This window comes from Anabrus simplex, chromosome 10 (assembly GCF_040414725.1).
Source record: "Anabrus simplex isolate iqAnaSimp1 chromosome 10, ASM4041472v1, whole genome shotgun sequence".
Taxonomy (NCBI): Eukaryota; Metazoa; Arthropoda; class Insecta; order Orthoptera; family Tettigoniidae; genus Anabrus; species Anabrus simplex.
In genome coordinates this window covers 37379534-37402153 of record NC_090274.1, presented here as the reverse complement: position 1 = coordinate 37402153, position 22620 = coordinate 37379534, and the positions used below count along the sequence as shown (strand labels likewise).

The 22620-nt window shown below is 36.8% G+C and overlaps 1 protein-coding gene and 1 long non-coding RNA gene across 2 annotated transcripts in view; both read left to right on the top strand.

Moving 5' to 3' along the window:
* Nucleotides 1-1650: 1650 nt before the first annotated feature.
* Nucleotides 1651-21438, top strand: LOC136882269 (uncharacterized). Its single transcript, XR_010861124.2, has 3 exons — nucleotides 1651-1714; nucleotides 11639-11852; nucleotides 21368-21438. It is a non-coding gene; the product is annotated as an uncharacterized lncRNA (long non-coding RNA).
* Nucleotides 21434-22620, top strand: part of LOC136882268 (uncharacterized) — a 46663-nt gene continuing 45476 nt past the window's right edge. The window contains exon 1 of the mRNA XM_068229515.1: nucleotides 21434-21451. The gene's annotated coding sequence lies outside the window, so the exon portion shown is untranslated. The remainder of the gene's footprint in view (nucleotides 21452-22620) is intronic.

Genomic DNA, 22620 nt, shown 5'->3' with positions numbered 1-22620 from the left:
CAATAATTTTGTTGATTGCATTATTTTCATAATGCATTTGAACTATGAGTTATAACACGTAGCAATGATTTCTCCGAAATTTATGGAACCTCGTAAAGCTAACAAGGGCATAGTTTATAGTTCCGGAACCTCTAAATTAAACTTCTTCCAAAAACTCTCAATAAGCTCCTATCACGTTAAAGTCCTTCAATCCAAATTTATATTTATGATAAATTATGCTCGGTTCATAGATACGCTTCTTTTCCCCACCAGCAATTAATTTGTTACAGATTTTTTAAAACCACGATATACGTTCAAAATATTTTTGAACAGGAACCCCACCATGATTGGGAGTGGGGGACCTCATTTCAGATCTCCTGACGTCGGGGTCCCGGAGCGGTGCACCAGTTGCATCAGCCTAGCTACGCCTCTGATAAATATCATGCGATTTAAAATACGGTGTCAATAATTGACACACTTTTCCTGCTGTACGTGACATTTTGCGACCTCTTTTTCTAGGATACTAGCCTGAAAAATTTAACCCTGAAGGGTCAAAAGAAGGAAAAGCTACCCCTATGCTGACTAAATAGGTCTTGGAGGCGTGGAAGGTAACCGCGACAATAAGTAGCTTTACAAACATGTTGCAAAGTTTGGGGTGAGAAGACTTGGGAGAAAGGAGACGAGCTGTTCGACTAAGTGGTATGTTCCGAGCTGTCAGTGGAGAGATACCGTGGAATGACGTTAGTAGACGAATAAGTCTGAGTGGTGTATTTAAAAGTAGGAAAGATCACAATATGAAGTTGAAATTCAACGGGACTAATTGGGGGAAATATTCGTTTGTAGGAAAGGGAATTACGGGATTGGAATAACTTAACCAAGGGAGATGTTCAATAAATTTCCAATTTCTTTGAAATCTCTTTAAGAAATGCTAGGAAAACAACAGATAATCTGCCACCTGGTCGACTGCCCTAAATGGAAATCAGTAGTGATTGAAGTGCATTAGAGTAGTTAGCTCCAGGCGCAGTTGCCTTTGCCTTCGGGATTTAACTTGTACCTAGAGCCATGAGCTCTTAAAGAAGTGAAATCCTTATTTCTAAATTTTCCTTTCTGGAAATCGAACCCAGCACAATGGTAGACCGAGGAAATGATCATACATCTTTCTGAACGATTTCAAAGAAATAAGAAGCTACGAATAGAAGATTATGAAATCTCTTATTGCATGGATTTTGTACATTAGTAAATATTTAGATTATTTCACCTCTACAACGCTTTTTGAGTTAATGTCTCTTCAATACGTGGTCCAAGTCAAAAGATGTAGATGTATAGATTTTAAACAGAGCGCGTTCTGTTGTGTTCAGTACTGGGAACAACTTGTAAAGAATACCTGCAACGCCATCTAGTAACAAAGTTGCAAACTGTAGCTGTAGTATGTATCAGCTGCCAGACCAAAACAAAAATATCAGAAGAATGTCGTGGGAAGAAATCAATAACAATACATGTTCCAGGAAACCATTTCAAAGATACTTTTCATTATGGAATGGCTTATGTAAGATCTTGTGGATTCATGACTTGAAGTGCATAGCTTTTCAACACCCCGGTCTCTATGATATAGGTTATGTCAGGTATTATTCCTGTTGTTAGCCGATCGAACCAACCATGTTGGTGTAAGTTTGGCAACGTCCGTAAGCCGTGCTGACACTTCTCACAGAGAGGATGTTGGAGGAATATTTTTCAGGTAAAATAATGTAAAATGTATATTTTGATATTTCCTTTCGTAATATATTAATAAAGATAGCTCATAAAAATAAGTGAAATTATTGTATTTTAAGATAAATAACCATAAAATACTGCATTTGAGGGGCGTGTACTGTAAGTTGAAAAATCCATACTTTGAAACGTATAGACCTACTCATAATCAGCATCCCTTGAAATAAGTGCAGGTTAATATTCTTATTGCTCTAATTAAATTTATTGGGAAAGCAGATTTTTTAAATATTCTCTGTTTCTGTGATTTCTAAAAAAAAGTCTCTCTCGAAGTTATTTCGCGGCGCTTTTTATGAATTAAACCTGATAGTTCAGTACAGAAGCCTATTTTCCCACAAAAAGAATGTCGCATATTTATATTTTTAACCTACACTAGCCTGTCTAGGCCTACATTAGATATTAAAGAGGGCAATGACCCTGATATTTGAACTCATATCTACAAATCCTCAGTCGAAGCTAACTCTGCCAATTTGAATATACTGCAGTGTTGTGTACTAAGTACCTTGATTTTTTTTAAATCATTAGGATACTATTAAAAGTTTGTGCATTTTCAAGGGTGTTTTGGCCCAAGATGCCCAAGAGCAGTTGGTGATAATTGGTTGAAACAACCTTGAGGGGGACCAACATCCTTGTGCCCAGACACAGAAGCAGAGGATAAAAAGAGGTGGCTCTGAATACTTGATGCCCATATTGCTAACACATTGTGTATGGAATCGTTCCCGCATGTTGGGGAGGGTGATTTGAACGAGTCCTTGCTGTTGTCTGTCCAGAAATATATCCTCTCTCAGCACTGATTACCAGTTCCATCCTCTTCTCTTCATGTCCTCTCTCAGCACTGATTACCAGTTCCATCCTCTTCTCTTTATGTCCTCTCTCAGCTGGTGTAGGCATCTCTTTCTTCATCTTCTCATTGGCCTTCTTCCTTCAACCTTACTTTGGAGGAAACTTAATTTTGCATGCTTGCAGTTTACTAACTTCTGTCTGTTTTAATGTAGGTCCTACATGTTTCTAGACTGTGTGTGAGAATGAGCACAAAGTATCACTTAACAGAGTCATCTTGGTTCTCATGGGCACTTTGTTATCCCAAAGTTGATGTCTTGCGAGGTTGTAGACGTCGTAACTTCTAGCCACTCTGTTTACTATTTCTTTGTCTTCAGTATTCCTGCTGGAAATCATGCTGCCTAGGTATCAGAACTACCTGTACACATTGAATGTTTTCACCTTCAAGCTTTATGTGATAATACCATTTTAAAAAAAATGTTAATTGACAGTGAACCAAATTAAAATAATAAGTGAGTTAAATCCACCTTTTCAATACAAATGAAATATTTATTAAATAAACATTTAATGGGATTAGTTTCAACCTATTTAAAGGTCATCTTCAGCCATATCGCGTGTAGAACAACGTATTTGAAACACAGTGGTTTTAAAGATGGTCTTAAAACATAGAAGTTTGACACTATGAAAAAATTGTTTTTAGAATTTCCTTTAAACACTTTCGTTCACTTAGCTGTGGGAATATATGAGAAGAAGAAATCTTCTAGTGTTCTTCATAGTATTCAAGACCGTACATACAAGTCGAAATTCAGTCTTGATGAGGTATAGAATTGGGCATATATGCTTAATGTTGTTGTAGTAGAGAAGTCTTTTGATATTCTTCGTATCACTGCGAAGTGTAGATACACTTTAAATACTTTATAATCTTGATGAGATGTAGAATTGAGCATATGCAAAGTAATGTCCTAATTAAAATAAGAGTTGAAGAAATATACGAAGAATATCAAAAGACTTCTTCTCTACTACAACAACATTATGCATATATGCTCAGTTCTATACTTCATCAAGATTGTGAATTTCGATTTGTATGTATGCCATGGGCGCCCATATGACAGTTTGTAGGGGGGGGATAGACCTGGGGGTTCGTAGTATTTTTAATATTTTGGAAGATAAATGGCGACTTTTATTCTGCGGTAGAATAATCCACGGTATACCCTGCCTATCGGTGGGAGACGGTAATACAACTTCTACGTAATACTGACTTTTAAATCATTTTCTTGAAAGGAAAACATCTGACTACGTTAGATTTTTGCCTTTCCCTGAGAGCTAGCGGGGGGCCACGGCCCCACCTTGCCCCCGTGTATGGGCGCCCTTGATGTATGCTCTTGAATACTGTGAAGAATACTAGAAGATTTCTTCTTCTCATATATTCCCACAGCTAAGTGAACAAAAGTGTTTTAAGGAAATTCTAAAATCAATTTTTTCATAGTGTCAAACTTCTATGTTTTAAGAGCATCTTTAAAACCACTGTGTTTCAAATACGTTGTTCTATGCACAATATGGCTGAAGATGATCTGTAAAGAGGTTGAAACTAGTCCCATTAAATGTTTATTTAATGAACACTATTTAATTTGTATTGAAAAGGTGGAATTAACTCAATTATTATTTTAATTTGGTTTAATCAAAGTCCAATACAGGCCCTTAAAATGATATTCATTTCTCTAGATATTGACAGTGCGCGAGCAACACCTTGTATCCCACAATGAATGCTCTTCTGATCTATTATCTTCCTTAAGACTGGTCGCGCCTTCCAACCACCCATGGATATGCAGTCCATCAGAGCAATGTTTGTTGTGTTCATTTTCCTTTGTTGATGTGTAAAGGAAATTGAACATTGAATGTAGGAGGGTGTAAATACTTCATGAAAATATGCATTCCTACAGTATGGTTCAGTAAAGTTCATTTTTCTTTACAAATTGGCATAGGAAAATGAACGCAATGGACATTGTTCCGCTGGACTGCACATCAGTTTGTGGCTGGGAGGCGTGACCAGTCTTAAAGAAAATAATGGATTGGAAGGGCATTGTGGAATACAAGGTATTGCTTGTGCACTGTCGATATAACTTTTTTTAAATAATACCGTAACTTCGGCCATACAGGGTAAATTTGGCCACTGACAAATAGCAACACTGATTTTCTCCTGCCTCCTATACTGAAAAAGACGAACCACCTGCAACAACTAAAATTCACACACAGTAGAATTCTCTATCAACACTTGGTAGTCCAAAGAACTTTGGCGGGCTCATTGTTGAGTCAATCGATTTCTTTCGCAGCCCCCACTGCTGTCTTGTCTGGTAACAGCAGAAAACAAATTCTTCCCTAGCCCCAGCATTCGATTCTCCATTCTAGTGGTTTATGGGGTCAAAATGCAAGTATGTCTGATAACTGATCAACCCAATTTGATGCATTTTATTCAAATAGGTTTTTCAGGGAATAGTTTTGTAATAAAAGTTGTTCTCTTCTGGGATAACTTCGGCTATGCCAAGAACATACAGGAAAACATTACGCGGCCGCGGGTATTGTGATTAAAATCCTGTTTACCTCAAAAACACTTTAGAAGAGATTAATAAAGGCACAATAACAGTTTGGCAAGCCTCTGAGAAGAAAGAGGAGGTTTATCCAGATGGGGAGAGGAAAGATGGTTCCCATTTTCAATGATAAATGTGCCTAAAGACAGATGCATAGACTGCTGTCAGTTGACATGGATGATACACAGTTAAGAACTTGATTGATGGCCCAGATATTTTCTAATTTAGAAGGACTTATGAGGACAGTCTACAAAATTGCTTCCTTTTAGACGTTCTTTTCTCTCCATAGAATTGGACATAATGATTTTCGTACCTTTTATTTATGACCTTTTGCACCATTTCAAATGTTTATGCAATGCAACATGTAATTTGTAATATAATACAATGCTTGGATGCTTAGGCTAAATAAAATAGTTTCTTCTTTGTGGAAAATGTGAATTGTTTGAAAATATCCTATAAATTTGATCACTATACATCTGATTCACCACATATCGTTTTCATTTGTTTGTGATCATTGATACTGGGTATTCTGCAGGTTTTTAAAAACCATTCACAGTAGCCAAAGTAACACTAAGTTGAAGAAAACTTTTTTTCTTGAATTATTTATATGGTGGCCAAAGATACCCGAAAACATAGAGTAACTCCGGCCACTCTTTTGATAATCATAATTCATTACTAAATAACAATATTAGAATTATGTTCATATTTAAAAGTAAAAAGTAAAAGTAAACTCGTGTCCTCATCCCGAGGTGGTGCAGCTCTTTTCAGGCACACCCCCATTGGAGGTGAGCTGCACGTACCATTTCAACCACATACCAGCCCTCCTGCCATTCTTAAATTTCTGGCAGTACCGGGAATCGAACCCGGGCCCCCGAGGACGGCAGCTAATAACACTAACCGTTACGCTACGGAGGCGGACATATTTAAAAGTGAAGAACAAACATGGCAGAATTTATATTATATTTTTCAGAAAGTTAGAGGGAATATTTCACATTAACTAAAATAGGTACAAAAAAGTGGCATTGTACGGTATTGTCACATACAGTTTGATGAGAGAACCAAGATAGCTCTGTGTAAGTCATACTTTGTGCCCATTCTTACCTACAGTCTAGAACCGTGTACACTGGAAGAGAGAGAGGTTAGTAAACTGCAGGCATGCAAAATTAATGTTATAAAGAAATTACACAATGTAGGTTGTATTGAGTAGGTACTCTATAATGTTGCCGTGATATTTAATCATGTTTTTTGAATACTATGGAAGGCTAGAACAATGGAATCTATAATAAAAAATAAAAATCAATGGCATGGATATTTTTTAAAACTATGTGAACTTTTTAAAATTAATTGAATTAGTACTGTATACCATATGAGCCTCCATGGCTCAGGCGGCAGTGCACTGGCTTTTCACCAATGGGTTCCATGGTTCAAATCCCGGTCACTCCACGTGAGATTTGTGCTGGATAAAGCAGAGACCTCTCTGCGCACTCCAGTTTTGCTTGTCGTCTTTCATTCCAGCGATACTTTCCAGTATAATTTAATTTCATCTGTCAGTCATTAATCATTGCCCCAGAAGAGTGCGACAGGCTTCAGCAGCCGGCACAATTCCTATCCTCACTGCTAGACTTCATTCATTCCATTCCTGACCCAGACAAATGACTCGAAACAGGCTGAGGATTTTCGTTTTCACTATCCCGTTTCCACAAATCAAGTGAAATTTCCAAGAATTCCTGTTTGGTGAACAGTTCTCAAAGATTTACAACTTACACCAAACCAAACCCCGAAGGACCATGACTTACCAAGCTACAGCTAAAGCGTGACATTGTAGAAAGGAAACATACCCTCACTCTCTGCTAATCAATCAATCAATCAGTCAATCAATCAATCATCACTAATCTGCATTAGGGCAGTTGCCCAGGTGGAAGATTCCTTATCTGTTGTTTACCTAGTCCTTTCTTATATGATTTCAGAGAACTTGGAAATTTATCGAACATTTTCCTTTGTTAAAATACTCCAATCCCTAATTCGTCTACGTATAAATGAATATTTCCACCAATTTGGCCTCTTGAATTCCAACTTTTCTTCATATTATGATCTTTCCTACTGTTAAAAGCTCCACCCAAGCCTGTTCATCTACACAAGAACCTCGTTCATCCGGATTAAGTGGGACCGGAACTGATCCAGATTATCGAAAATCTGGATAATCCAGAAAAACTAAAAAACAAATACAGTACATGTTAGATAATATATTAACATAAGTTGTACAGTAATACCTTTTTTTCAATTGCACAAAAAATATAAAAACACTTTTCTTACATTTACAACTGTGTTTTATGCACTAAAATAATGTGTGAAATTTTTCTGTTTTACATATGTATATCGTTTGCACACAGCAGGATCACAAAGATATTTTACTAACATCAGTTATGCCGGTGTGGTTTCAGTCTGGGATTCTAAATAGGCCATCAGTTCGTCCAACTGCATTGTTGCATCTCCATGCGTCATTGTTTCTTCTGATGAAGTGCCAGTTTTATTTTCGAATTCACCATCACTCTCATCAGTACCTGCCGAGGAATATGAGGCAATAATTTATTCATCTGTCATTATACCGTAGCTTGAATTACAGTAATTTTTCAACCAGTCATTTACGTTGTTCACATCTACGTCCAAGCATCCGGGAATGCGTGCAAATGTGTCAAGGAACTCAGAAGAGTCTACGGTTTCCCATTCTCAATTCCAGGTGAATGCTGGGATGGTACCTTTGATAGACCATGGCCGACTTACTTCCATCCTGTCTTTAACTATCCTTGGTGGAAAAGACATTCAAGAAGAATTGACCCCGTAAAAGAAATACTGTAGGGCCTACAAGTAAAAATAACTTTTTATTATTTTCGATCCGGATTAATGAGGGCCAGATAAACGAGTTTCTTGTGTAATTGGGCCCAATGTCTCGGTGCATTATCCTGCTAGAATGTCTCATAGCTGTAGGGGAACGTGAAGTTCATGAAGGGCTGCAAGGGGTCTTCAAAGCAGTTCAACATAGCAATCGCTCTTCTATGACTTGGTCAAGTGGATCAGCGGATTCAACCCATGCCACGTGAACACGCCCCACATCATTATGGAGCTTCGTTGGGTCTGCACTATTAACCAAAACTTACTGTAAGCTCGAAACAGCTACAGCAGTGATTCATTGGACCAAGCTACGTGTTGCCAGTTCTCCACGGTCCAATTAGCCCAGATAAGATGCTGTGCCCAGTATTGTGGTGTAAACAAGGGCACTTTGCTAGATTTTATGGTCCCACAGTCTCACTGACGTTAAAAAGGCTACAATGACCTGCTGGTACCTCCTGCATTGAATGTAGGTATGATTTTAGCCAGTGTGGCTAGTCTGTTACCCCGGGCAATTCTAGCCAGACTCCACTAATCGAGGTCATTAAGCATCCGTGGTTGGCCACTGCGCTGTTCGTTGTGGGCAGTAATGCTTTCCATGAGATATTCCTGTGACACAGTCAGTTGAGGACTTTAATGACCGCACAACTTTGACAATGTAATGTTCTGTCCATCTGGCCACAACCAGCACAGACGGTGTTGACACTCTCTCTCTCGAGATGTGAGATCACATCTGATGCAGGTCTGGGCACTTCTGAGATGTCCCAATATGGTGGAGCCACAAAGTGTTACTTTTAAAAAACTTAAATTTTACATTTGTCACATCTATGCATGTTTGAATCCTAATTGGATCATCTTAAGTAGATTCCAAAAAATTGACATATATCATAGTTAAAAACATTTAAAATTGAAGATAGAATGATGATGTGAATGTTAAAATGTTCTTATGAAGAAAAAAGTTCGTGCTTTTAATAAGTCTTGTTAAAATCTTCAGTGTGCACTGTTATCCCTTTTTTCATAACATATCCTTGATGTTTCATTAGTTAAAAGTTTGCTGTTTGGACTAGGCAGTATCTGATTATTAATCTGAGGTACGTTGTTTTCAATAGCTTTGACAAAATTTTTCATTACTCCTAATTTAATATGCAGTGGAGGTAAATATATTTTTTCAAGATTCACTAAAGGGACATGGGACACATTTTTCTGGCCAGGGATAACAGATTCGTGTTTAGACCTTGATTTTCTAACCTAGTGAGACTTATTATTTCTGGATTTTCACTAAAATTAGTTTCATGTTTTCATATGTCTCTTTCATATCAGCAGCATGCACTACAGGTATTGATGGAAGTTCTTTGCCAGTATGTAGCAGCACTGCCTTCAAACTAACTTTAGACGAGTCTATGAACAATCGCCACTCATCTGGCCAGTTTTGATGCCCAAGATTTTCGATAACAGAATGAATATCTTTGCAGAACACAATATCATTTTCTTCAGAGAAGCTCTCTTTGAAATCACTATGGCAGCTTCAATAGCGACATATTTGTACATCTTTTTGGAGTAGATTCCAGCCTTTGAGTCTTGGAAGTTAAAACTTCAGCTTGCTGTTTAAACAGGTTTAAATCCTGAATCAGGTCATTAAGGTCTTACCGATTGGGGAAGTATCGTTCTGATGAACAGCTACTGCCTTCATATGCAGGATCACTGAATCATTTTCAGGTTGAGTTACCTCAGAATCAGAGTTGTAGGTTAATGCCTTATCTGCATATACTGGTACAGGGAATTCTTCATTGTGCAAGACTGGCTTCATTGCATTCATTGCAGATGGCAAATTTGGATATGTAACTGTATAATTTGATTTAGATGTGATTCCTTTAATATTAAAAAAAATCTTTCGGTTCCCTCCAAATCATAGGAATTGTAACTGGCATATGATGTGTACCATTTTTCCATCCAGTCAACAGTCTAACACATGAAACACAGCATAGGATTTGGGACCCAGCTCTTGTCAATATTGCCCACTCGGCATGCAAAGTAAAGTTCATAACACTCTTTCACAAGTTGAGTGAAATGTCGCCTGTGATACTTAAAGGTCAGCTCACCAGTAATATCTGCATGATTTACACTCTTTCTTGGCGTGTTCAAAAAACAAAACACTAAAACACAACATATTCAATACACAGAAAGGAAGGAAATATTTCACTAGTGATATTCTTGCTAACACTCTCACAGTCTGCTCAATACTGACACATGACAATGCCATATTAACAGGTTTGCGCATGTCAAAACAGGAATGAATCTACGCAATCTTGTCTTTTGGTGCTTCAACATGATATTACATATAATTTCCTTAAATACAGCTTGAATGGAATATATATATACACGAGGTAAAGATTCCAGGTAAAAGAGAATGCAAAAATCAAAGTTTAGAAAGTTGCTGGTCATGAAAAAGACTCGGCCTGATGGAAAAATTCTGACTACATAATCTGAATTCATTATGACAAACTGCAGATTTCTTGTGAAGAAAGCCTTGTTAACCAGTGTTATTGGAAATGATAAATTTTCAAGCCAACTACTTTTTCATTGCTAACATTTCACCCCAGTGTGCCAGTTTGGGCTCATCAGTTGGTAACCAGCATACCCACCAAGATGCATGGCTAGTGCATATAGCAGAGGCCACTGCATGGGCTGCTTGGAGCCACAGGTAGTGCCAATGCACTACCCGATACTTCATCTTATGTACAAAAATTGATGCCTGCTAGGCCATCAGATGATATAGATAATGAATCCCATAGAGAAACTTAAATATTTGTGTTTGATAATTGCAAATTAAATAGTCCGTTATTGGACATTATCAGTTTTCCAGCAAAGTTAGCCATGTGTCCTGATGGTTGTGCTGTTTACCAACAGATGAGGCCAAATTGGCACACTGGGACGAAATGCTGGCAACCAAGAATGAGTTAGCTGGAAAATTTAACTTTCCAATAACATCTATTCATATTGGAATCTCCCTGTGTTTGTGTTTGGATTATATTGAGTGAAGTAGACCTTTTTGAAATCACTATGAAAATGTTCATATTTTTTATATAATTCAGTGTTAAAATGCGTGTCTCCATCTTTAGTGCAAAACATGAAATTCTGATGAAAAGACCAAGCAAATTGGCTGTTTAAAAATTCATGAGTTTATTTCACCAGTTGTGGAAGGTAACTCATTTTTATATAGGAATGTAACACAAGGTTTTTTTTTAGTAAAATGATCTAAAGCATGTAGTACTTTTGGTTTTTGAAGTATTTATGTGATTTTTATTTAATTGTGAGTAGAATACCTCGCACCCGCAGGGTTATACCCTGGCCAATGCATGTGACATTTTTCTGGATTAATAATCACGTTCTTGTGAATAGATTTCTCCATAAAATTGGAGAATCTGTGACTATGATCTTCCATAATGGTATATAAACTTCCAATAATTGTGTCTTTTTGTGTGATGCATGTGAAACTGATGCTATCGACTGGAGGTGAAAAATCGTAGACTTCTCCGTGGTCATGTATTTTAATAGTCATTCAATTTCCATGTAAACAGAAACAGAAATTCTACAATTCAAAACTTGATGGGATAATATTATAATGTTCTGTTTTATTGCCGTAGGTTTCTACCAATGGTGAAAGGATGAGCTGGTCTTACTTTTTGGTCGGTTCGAAGCAAGAACTGTGCTGCGAAGTGATCGCCACTGAGCAAGATGTCTGAGTTAGTCGTTGTAAAGTCTGAACCAGCCTGGTGTGAGGAGGAGGAAGAGGATGGAGGAGGGGGAGAAGATGATGAGGAAGCAGATGAAGAGAGGAATGATGCTTGTGATCCTCTTGTAAGTACATAGAAGTCCTCTCACGCTCTCATCTTTTCGTGACCTTAGTGCTATAGTTGGTTCCTTCTGTTCCCAAGATGACAGTTTGTTTTGATGGAGGTTGCTGACATATTTGAGGGTGTTTAAATGGAATGACCCAAAGGACAATATTCTGCCTCTCAAATGTCTTTTAAAATCTCTCCTATCTTTCTGTTTATGACTTAATTTGCACTTCTTTGTTCCTTTTTGTCTATATATTTAAAACAGTAAGCTGATTTGTTTTGCATGAATTTTGAGAGAGCGGCTGAACCAGTGGACATCGTAAAGCATTCTGATAAAAGCTTTTGGCCTGTAGATTAGCATAAACATTTCTTGCCGTATATTTTTAAATTATTGAAGAAAATGTAGCAGTCTGATTAGCTAATGCGCTTGTGTACTGGTGAGCCCAAGCCTGCCTGAAACGTGAGAGCACTCAACAGCAAGCATGATAGGGAAGGTGGTAGGGGAGTAGGTACATTTGCGCAGTCATTATCTTACTGGTCAGTTGGTACTTTGTGGACAGGGAAAACTGCTGTTCCGTTTTGTTGCCCAGCTGTTAAACAGTGTACATTACATTCAACATTTCTCTAAATTTAAATGAATTTGGTGTCTGGTTTAAAATTAAATTCCAAAGCAGCTGGCAATGTTCGATTAGCATGGCTCAATCCGGGATAAAGTCCCAATGTCAAATAGTCGCTCATTAATATGTGTGAATCGTCATCTAAAATATACTGTAGGCAGGGTTCTCCCTAGAAATTTTCGTCAGCCAGGTGCCAGGAATGAGTAGCCAGGCAGGAAATAGGGTGCAAAAAATGGATAGGATAAAATTTCAGTTTATTCACCTCGGGGCATTAATAACATCAGACAGGTAAACTTTAACCGCAAAATTGAAGTATTTTAGTATTATCACAAACAAGACACACCGTAACAAAGTATTTTGAACTTCTAGTGTTCTACTGTTTATTGATAATCATGTAACGCAGGGGCTTACCATTTTGTTACTGTGGAGTGCCATACGGGTTTGTGACGTCATGCAGAATCGCATGCGATTCCACGCTAATTCAGGCACTGCTCGTGCACGTGACTATATGGTAGTCAAGCTAAACATTTAAACTCCGATGTAATTGATGCAGTTATTCTGACAATAATGAAGATTTGTCATATAAATAAACAGCTTTACAGTATTTAAATTTAAATTTGGAACACCCAACGACTGAAATATATATTAATATTATGGAACTAGCATATATCTAGGTTATGTTAGCTGGGCGGTCTATAAAATCGGCAGGGCGGTTTTCCCTTTAAAAAGGTTCTAGGGAGAACACTGATAGGTACAGTGGAACCTTGATTCTATGTTTTTGGGGGGACAATGGAAAAAAAAAACGTACAACACGGGAAAACGGAAAATCCAGGAACGAATGAACCATCAACAATTTGACTAAACATAGCAAAACTGAAATATGTATAATATGTATACCTACTTATAATCTTACAAACACCCCTAAACCAAACCAAACTACAGCCTCAATGGGCCTTCCGCCTACTGAGGCCAGCAGAATACGAGGTGACACATGGTCAGTGTGACGAATTCTGTCGGCCTTTATTCCTGGCTCTCTAGACTGGGATCGCCATCTCACCATTAAATAGCTCCTCAATTAAAGGTAATTGTAAAATGACTGAACCTGGAACCAGTCCTCATATCCAGGTAAAAATGCCTGACCTGGCCGGGAATCGAACCCGGACGCTCCAGGTGAGAGGCAGGCAAGGTAAACCGCGAGGCTGGCTTTAAACGTTACTTACCTGTACGTTACGTAAAAATCTCGAAACTTTACATTAAGTTTTACCGGGGAAACTTCATCAGTTTCCTCTGAAAACTCTTTCAGTTTATCAACTTTGGTCAGTCAAACTCTTCGAAAAATCTAATACCCGTAACGCCAAGTCAAACGATCGACCACAATAGTTTTTAATTCACTAACCTAATAAAATAAAGCACACTAGATATAAAAGCGCTCAACATGATAGCGAAATCCCTTTCTTTTATTCTTTCATTGTAATTTGTAGTCAGTTTATGGAAATCTTGTACCGCGTAAATTAGGGCTACATCGACTTTTAAAGGTTATGTTGAACTCGAGAATATGGTTTTGAATGTAAATTTCTATTCTCAAGTTCTCGAATGCATTACAATCAATCCTGCCCATCACAAATCACAATCAAATTGGAAAGAGAAAAGATATCATTAATACTTCCGAAATTACGGTTATTCGCGACCTTGAGCTAGGCTGGAAAGCGTGTTTGCTGTACAAGTCAGTACGAGTACGAAATGATACAAAGTTTTTAAATGTAACTTGCGCAAATAAAACAACTGCAGTTTTTATAACATTTTAACACAAAAACGTGAAATTCTCAGTCTTATATTGGGACCAAAACAGTAGGTAATAGGCAATCCCAAAACCTCCCATGGCTTTATGTACCAGTATGTAAGCTGTAACAGCTGTTCTGGTCTCGATAACATAATCGTATATGATAATATTAAAATATTAAATTTATGTTACTTAAGGAGCAGTTTCGATTTCTGCCTGAAAGCCCAGTGACTATACAGTGCCCTGAGGGAAGTGCTTTTTTTTTGCTATTGGCTTTACGTCGCACCGACACAGATATGTCTTATGGCGACGAAAGAGGGAAGTGCTGAAAATCTGTTTGGTGATACACTCGAAAAAAAGTAAACAATAAAATAAAAATAAACATCTAACCCTGGACATAATGTAGACATTTTGCAAGTACGAACATTTGAGGAAACTCGTTCCGTCTTCAAGTAGAGCTATCAACAAGTATAATTAAAGAACCACCTAATCGATACTTTATTTTTTTGCGTTGGGCAAAATTAAATATACATAAACGCAAAAATAGTGTATCGATTAGGTGGTTCTTTAATTATACTTGTTGATTATACTCATCGATAGGTCATGAAGTGGACAACTTGCAATTCAAGTAGAGCTGTCGAAATGCGCCCTGTCTCCTTCCAATTGTTGTGGACATTCTGCTTTATGATTCACTGCCGATCGCTTTCCCAGTACAGTAGGGCCTACTTCCTCAAATTACTGCAATGACGGGACGTTAACACCAAGATCCGTAAGTATGCCGTAGCCGTCCTTTCGTGAGATACAGTTTCTTGAAAAATGCGTGATCGAGGATTTAGCGTTGATGGGACTGAAATTTCTGGATGGTTGATCTGGAAAATCGTTTCTTCGAGGAACGGATAGTGCGGGATTATTACAACATGATTTATTTAAGATGCTCACGGGACCACGTAATTTGAACAAATAATACGGGAAAACGTAGTTTCCGGGAACGTATAATCGAGGTTCTACTGCAACTACATTCCATTCCTTCCGGTGGGAAAATTATTGTTCTTGGGAGAGATTTCATAAATGTTTTGTCTGTTTTGCAACATACCTATCGCCAAACAATTATTTCAGTATAAAGATAATTTAAAAGTCACCACCTTATCAATACACAGATTTATTTACTTCAAAATTGGTAAATTAGGTCAAGACCGGTTTCGATCCCTAAGGGATCATCTTCAGTTGACATACATATAAAAAAGATATTTACAAAAACATCACATGTAAAATATTAATCTTATAGTTAATTCAATTGAGACAAATTTTTTTTGTATTTAGAATGTTGGTGGATACATCTTAGTTTGAAAACATGTGTGTGAGATTTATAGGCTCACTATGTCTAAATTGTTGCGTATATAGGTCCTATACTTCTTTACATACAGTGTCAAAATTATTACATTCAATATAATTTCTATATTTGATGAAAACACTGGCAAATTGCTTGCTGAAATGGTAAAGTGTGTACATTTTTTAGTTTAAAAGTACATGTTGTTTTTTACATGTTGTCATATTACAATTTATATTACAAAGTATAGAATAAAATTATTCTTGCATTTGTGCACATTGATAATAGTGAGACTATTGTAGGATCTTCAAAAAATATACCGTTGTTTGAGGTATGTCACTGTATATCTGCTTTTTTGAAATGTCAATAGCCTAATTACATTCTTATATATAAGTTATGAAATTTCACTTTTTATAGTTCGGTCAAATGGAAGAAACATAGAATAACCTTGTTAATTTAGATTCTTCATGACTAAAATACTGGTATGTAGTACATTATTAAAATAGATCTTTAATACTAAAATACAAGTATGTGGTACCTTCTGTACTTGTTTTATATATTAAAATGGGGTTTACATTTATTGACATTAGTTCTATGGTTTGTTACCATTTGTAAAGTTGTGGTCTAATATGAAGGCCAGTTGGAAATGTTTAAAGTAAGTCTGATGGGAAAGGGTTCAATCCCTTGTTTATATTGTTTATTTTTGCCGCTTGTTAGGTACAAGCATGGGATGATCTAGTTAAAATGAACTCTTCATAACTAAAATATTGGTATATGGTAGCTTATTAAAATAAATTCTTTACATTAAAAGTACTAATATGTAAGTATGTAATACGTAATATGTGCACATTTTTCAAACGTAAGATAGGGTTAACATAGATTAAGAACAGTACTATGGGTTGTTACTGTTTGTGAGATTGTAATCTGATATAACTGGTCAGTTAGAAATGTATGAAATGTTTACATAAATAGGACCGAATACATATTTATACTATGTTGCTTTGCCTCTTTTTACAAGTGAATTACGTGTTGTAGTATAGTATTTGTTGCAATTTTGTAAGCTGCTGCTGTTGTTGGAGTTATCTTCAGATTCTGTATGTCGTTAAGAAAACATTTTCCTTCTTATCGCATGTCGTTACTAGTGGAATGGGTGACTATTGTGAAATGGGGTGCGTTTGAAATGTCGTGCGTCTTGGTAAAGTTGCACGTTTGTTGTGGCGTGGAGGCTTCTATGTGTTGTAAGATAATGTATGTTAAATGTTGAGACCGTGTATTCTGCGTGGCTGCCTGTCGGGCAGATATACAGTGACATACCTCAAACAACGGTATATTTTTTGAAGATCCTACAATAGTCTCACTATTATCAATGTGCACAAATGCAAGAATAATTTTATTCTATACTTTGTAATATAAATTGTAATATGACAACATGTAAAAAACATGTACTTTAAAACTAAAAAATGTACACACTTTACCATTTCAGTAAGCAATTTGCCAGTGTTTTCATCAAATAGATAAATTATATTGAATGTAATAATTTTGACACTGTATGTAAAGAAGTATAGGACCTATATATGCAATAATTTAGACATAGTGAGCCTATAAATCTCACACACATGTTTTCAAACTAAGATGTATCCACCAACATTCTAAATACAAAAAAAATTTGTCTCAATTGAATTAACTATAAGATTAATATTTTACATGTGATGTTTTTGTAAATATCTTTTTTATATGTATGTCAACTGAAGATGATCCCTTAGGGATCGAAACCGGTCTTGACCTAATTTACCAATCTTGAAGTAAATAAATCTGTGTATTGATAAGGTGGTGACTTTTAAATTATCTTTATACTGTGATACCAATCAATACGGAAATGAAGCTAATAGATTATAATAAAACAATTATTTATTTATAAAACCAAACCCTATAATGTAACGGCTCCAAAGGGCCATAGCTTACCAAGCAACCGCTGCTCAGCCTGAAGGCATGCAGAGTACGAGGTTGCATGTGCTCAGCATGGCAAATCTTCTCGGCCATTATTCTTGGTTTTCTAGACCGTATTTATAATTGTATTAAATAATCTCCTCTTTGAACTTTTTCACAATACATCACTTAACTTATATAAAAATACGCAGGCAAAACCACAAAAGAAATAAAATTTGCCGCTTTTTGTTTTGAAAGAAATCGGTAACAGTGACTGTCCCTCTGTAGATGATGATGGATCGAATGTTATTGAACTACCAGCCAGAATTTTAGCACATTATATCGTAATTGAAATTTATAGCAAAATGTTCACTTCTGCGAAAGATGTCATGGTTTTCTCGAAAATTACCATTCTTAATTTGAAAGTCATTGGGCTTACACCCGGTAATTGGAAACCATACACTAGTGTCAACAAATTAATACGAAGATGAAAAGCTAGCTACTTCAATTTCGTAGATAATTCTTGAATTCTGTGAAATTAATAGCTGCATCCACATTGGAGCCATAGTTATGCTCCTTAAAAATCGGAACATTTCTCAACGGCTCCTAAATTGAACCATTTAGGGCCCAATTCTAAGAAGTATGTACGAAAATTGTTTAGATTTGGAAACAATAAGTGAAGATAAAGCTGGACAGAGAATTGATCCCTCAAAATGACTTTATAATATCCAATAAAACATTTCTGTTTTCTTTCAAGAGGCATCAATTTCCAGTTCACTTGGCATTTTGTATCACGATCAATAAACCTCAAGGGACATGAAGGTCTCTGTTTACGTTAGCCAGATTTTAGACATGGCCAGATAAATGTTGCCATGTTAAGAGAGCGATATTTTAAAGTTGCAATAGTGCTGAAAGGTACAAGGTTTGAGGTACAAGGAATGCATCGAGCAAGAGGCTGCATGGTTTGGGTTATGTAGCTATAAGCTTGCATTCAGATGATAGTGGGTTCGAACTCCACTGTCGATAGCCCTGAAGATGGTTTTCCGTGGTTTCCCATTTTCACACCAAGCACGTGATGGGGCTGTACCTTAATTAAGGCCATGGCCGGTTCCTTCCCGCTCCTAGCCGTTTTCAATCCCATGATTGCCATAAGGCTTATCTGTGTCGGTGTAATGTAAGGCAACTTGTAAAAAGAAGTTGTATTGTAATTCATAAGCACTTGCCTTTATTAGTCTAAATTGTTCACTCACAAATTATCAGCAAAATGCTGAAATTGTATACCTTGATCTTCAGGCTGACTAATATATTTTTGTTAGTCAAAATAAATTTGAACTCTCTGAGTGCTGTCCAACTCAACACTATTCTGCGAGGAATTTCTGTTATTGGGTATCTTTCTCAGTTTAATTTTTTGACCAAGATAGATATATAGTGAACAGTTTTGACATTTTAGTTTCCAAATTTAACAAGTTAATTCTTTGAACTTACAATTTTGATTTTTCCAGTATTCATTTCCAAACCAATTGCTGCTGAAGGATCCTATAGCTTATGGAACATAGCCTTCAGGACATGCAGTGACAAAATATCGGATCTATTTGGAAAATCAACAAATCGAAAATACGAGAAGAATCGGTAGCAAATTTTTGTCTTAACGTAACAGTTTGGGTTTTTATTAACAGTTACTGCACAATATGCAAACACTGTACAAGGATTTCCTCCTGGTTGCCCAAAATTAGATCTCACCCGTCAATGGGATGCCTGTAGATTAATGGAATGAATACAAAATAGAAAATAACAATCGTACCAGCAACTACCTCAGCCGTAATTGTAATGATAAAAGTAGAATATAAAATATACATAAGGATTTATTTGTTAGAGCGTAATTATTTATTTATTTATTGTTCATAACGATTTATTTGTTTTATATTTATAGCTTTTGCATGTCAAATGTCAAAATGTACTTCTTATACATGTATTTGATTTGCTGGATAAGAGATATACCATACTATACGGCTATACTAATCTACCAGTTTGATGGCACAATTGGCCAGTGTGGGGGGAGTGTGACAGCCGAGTGGGCATTGTCTTAGGCATACCATAGAGGCGGCCACGGTTCAAATCCCAACCACACATAAACACCTATGTAACGCTACAAGCTTAGCATTTTAAACGTTTTTAATTGACCAGCTTGTCAGACCTGAAAGAAAACTGGAGGTGTGAATTTTTGTTTGTATGTCAAAAACTGACTAAAATGCTCCTCAATACACATATTGATAGTTTATTTTACAAAATAAAAACTAACATCCGAAAAACAGGACCCACACAATTGTGCGTATCAAAATTCAAAACCTCGTATCACATACGATGATGTATCTTCAAAATTTACGTTCACTAACCAATTTACACACTTCATTGAATATATTCCGTTATTCAGTAAAGCTTCTAGATTAATATAAACGCAATAAATAAATACTTACTTTTGGCACTACTGCTTCCTGCCATCTCGCCAATCAACTGTGCTTTTTAAACTCTTCTTCCTTTGCCCTGGCGGTCAAGCGCATACTAAAAGCAATTGAAATACACGCCACGTAACCCGCACAATCACTGTAGTCTGGTCTAGCGCCGAAAAAACATCAAATACGGTCAGGGATAACTAAAATATGAACCCGCACAATTGTGCGTACACAGTCTGAAAGGGATATGCCATTAGGCTAATCTTGAAAATGTGTAGGTGTAGACAGCATGTAATATCAAATAAAACAGAGCAATTGCATTATAATTATGTCGTTCTTATTACAGACAACCGTCAAACAGCCAAGAAACAAGTCGAAGAACTACAAAATGTTGCAGTCAAAACAGGGTTAAGAATCTCTTTCGAGAAAACAGCATTCATGGATTCTATAAAAAAAGGCGACACGGACAGACTTGTTACATTGTATGGGGATATCCAGCGTGTGCAAAAATTTAAATACCTGGGAGAAATACTCGCCCCCAATGGAGATGAAAAGGAGGGATTAAAGGAGAGGGTGAGAAGGATGGAGCTGGCATTCAGACTATGTCATGACACCTATAAGTCCAAGTCTCTCTCAATTCAGGCCAAGTTAAAACATTACTGCACAGTGGTTAGAACAGAGTGCCTTTATGGAGCAGAAACCTTGACGAGGTTGACCCAGTCCTTGAAAAAAGAGAAAGAAGATTCTTGCGAAAAATCTTAGGCCCTAGAAAGTCGACGAGTGACCCAAACACATTCCGGTTAAGATCGAATTTGGAGCTCTACAAGACAGTAGAAAGAATCACGACTGTGATGAGAAAAAGGAGACTGACGTTTTATGGACATATCAAAAGAATGAACCCTGAGAGATTGACCAACAGGATACTTTTTCTGCAGGAAAGGTGGAAAAAACAACCGGGATGGCTTACACACGTGCACAATGACTTGGCAGAAATAGGTATCAAGGAGGAGGATATAAAAGAAAGGACATGATTTAGGAAGAAGGTTGCGGGATTGAGGGATGCGTCTGAAGAGCAACATGCGAAGCCACGGAACATCTCGGTGGAAGAACGAGCAAGAAGAAGTCAAAGACTCAAGAATCTTTGGCGAGAGTGTAAAGAGAAGGGTATCAGTCTGTGTGACAGAAGGAAGATTGTGTAAACGTGGCCCACAGGTGGCCGTATCGATTAATAATAATAATAATAATAAAATATATCACTTCCGTTAACACATTACCAGTAATTTTCTACCATAATAATGTCTGATGGTGATTTCTTTCATAAATCCTTGAACTAAACTGAGCTCAAAAGCCTCTGACTGTGTTAGAATATTGTGTATATGAATTTTTATCCATATTGATTTCCTGACTTAAATGTTGTTTCTTATTGCTTTACAGGGGCAAAACCTATCGAACTGTGTGACAAAGGAGGAAGCAGAATCTAGCAGTGATGATCAAGATGATCAAGATGATCAAGAAAAGGTAAGAACGATATCAAACAAATGTCTCTTGATAAGTAACTACTTATATGGGAAAGAATTTAATGATGAAATTGTAATGTTTATTCTTACCCAAGTATACTGTCCTTGGCTTAAATACAACAAAATAATTAACAGAATTGGAATAATTAATTTACTAATTCAGGACAAATGAGTAACTATACAGAGTGATTCAGCTAAGTTGTGCACCTCAAATATCTTCTGATCTGATAAAGATATAGACGTTCTGTTTTCAAATTATTAAATTGTATGAAGCGCCTGTCGTATTTCTCTTTTAACCCCTCAGCGCCGACCTCTATACGTGGTATAGACCCTCTTTTCTTCCGTAGCCGCCGACCTCTATATGTGGTATAGACCCTCTTTTCTTCCGTAGCCGCCGACCTCTATACGTGGTATAGACCCATACATGGTTTCACATTTACGGCTATAGCGCGAAGAGTTTTGGAGTTATTGATATGCAAATTGTTGTGTTTCCAAGAAGACATTTTTAGGTTTATCAGCGTTGTAAATAAGAATTGAAAAATTGTTATGATGTAGTTGTTTTTGCAAGGATAATTATTTGTCAAATAAGTCTGAGCACTAATCTCTTGCTTTTTTAAAAGTCTGTTTGTTTAATTCTTTCCCACAGAATAAAATAAAGAAAAGATGATCTGAGAAGTTTGTCTTTTCGTGTGATGTTCTTTGCTCTATTTGTACATTGGGAGTGCGGTTTATTTATTATATTTGTCTTTATTTCTCAGCTTGTAATATTTTCGTAACTCTCCACGAGCGCTCTGTGTAGGCATCAGTTAGTGCTGCTTTCTGTCATACGATACGAGAACCAGTTGTTCATGGTATATATCTCGCTTGAAAGAAAATGTCTCGACCTTTTATCTGAAATATGTATCGAGTTGGTTTGTTTCGTCATAAATGTTATTCCCCTCATTCAGTTTCGTCCTGTTGCTTTCGGTCTCGCTACAGCTTCATCAGTCCGTGTGACACGCCGCGCTCAGCCGTGGTATGACTGACAGTAACGTGCTTGAAATATTGTATAATTCAGATGAAGGTTTAGTCGGAAGTAGTAGTGACAGTATAAGCAGCAGTGATAATGAAATAGATGATGTAGCAGTGGTAAATGATGAGAGTGACGATGAGGAGGAAACAGTACTTGGA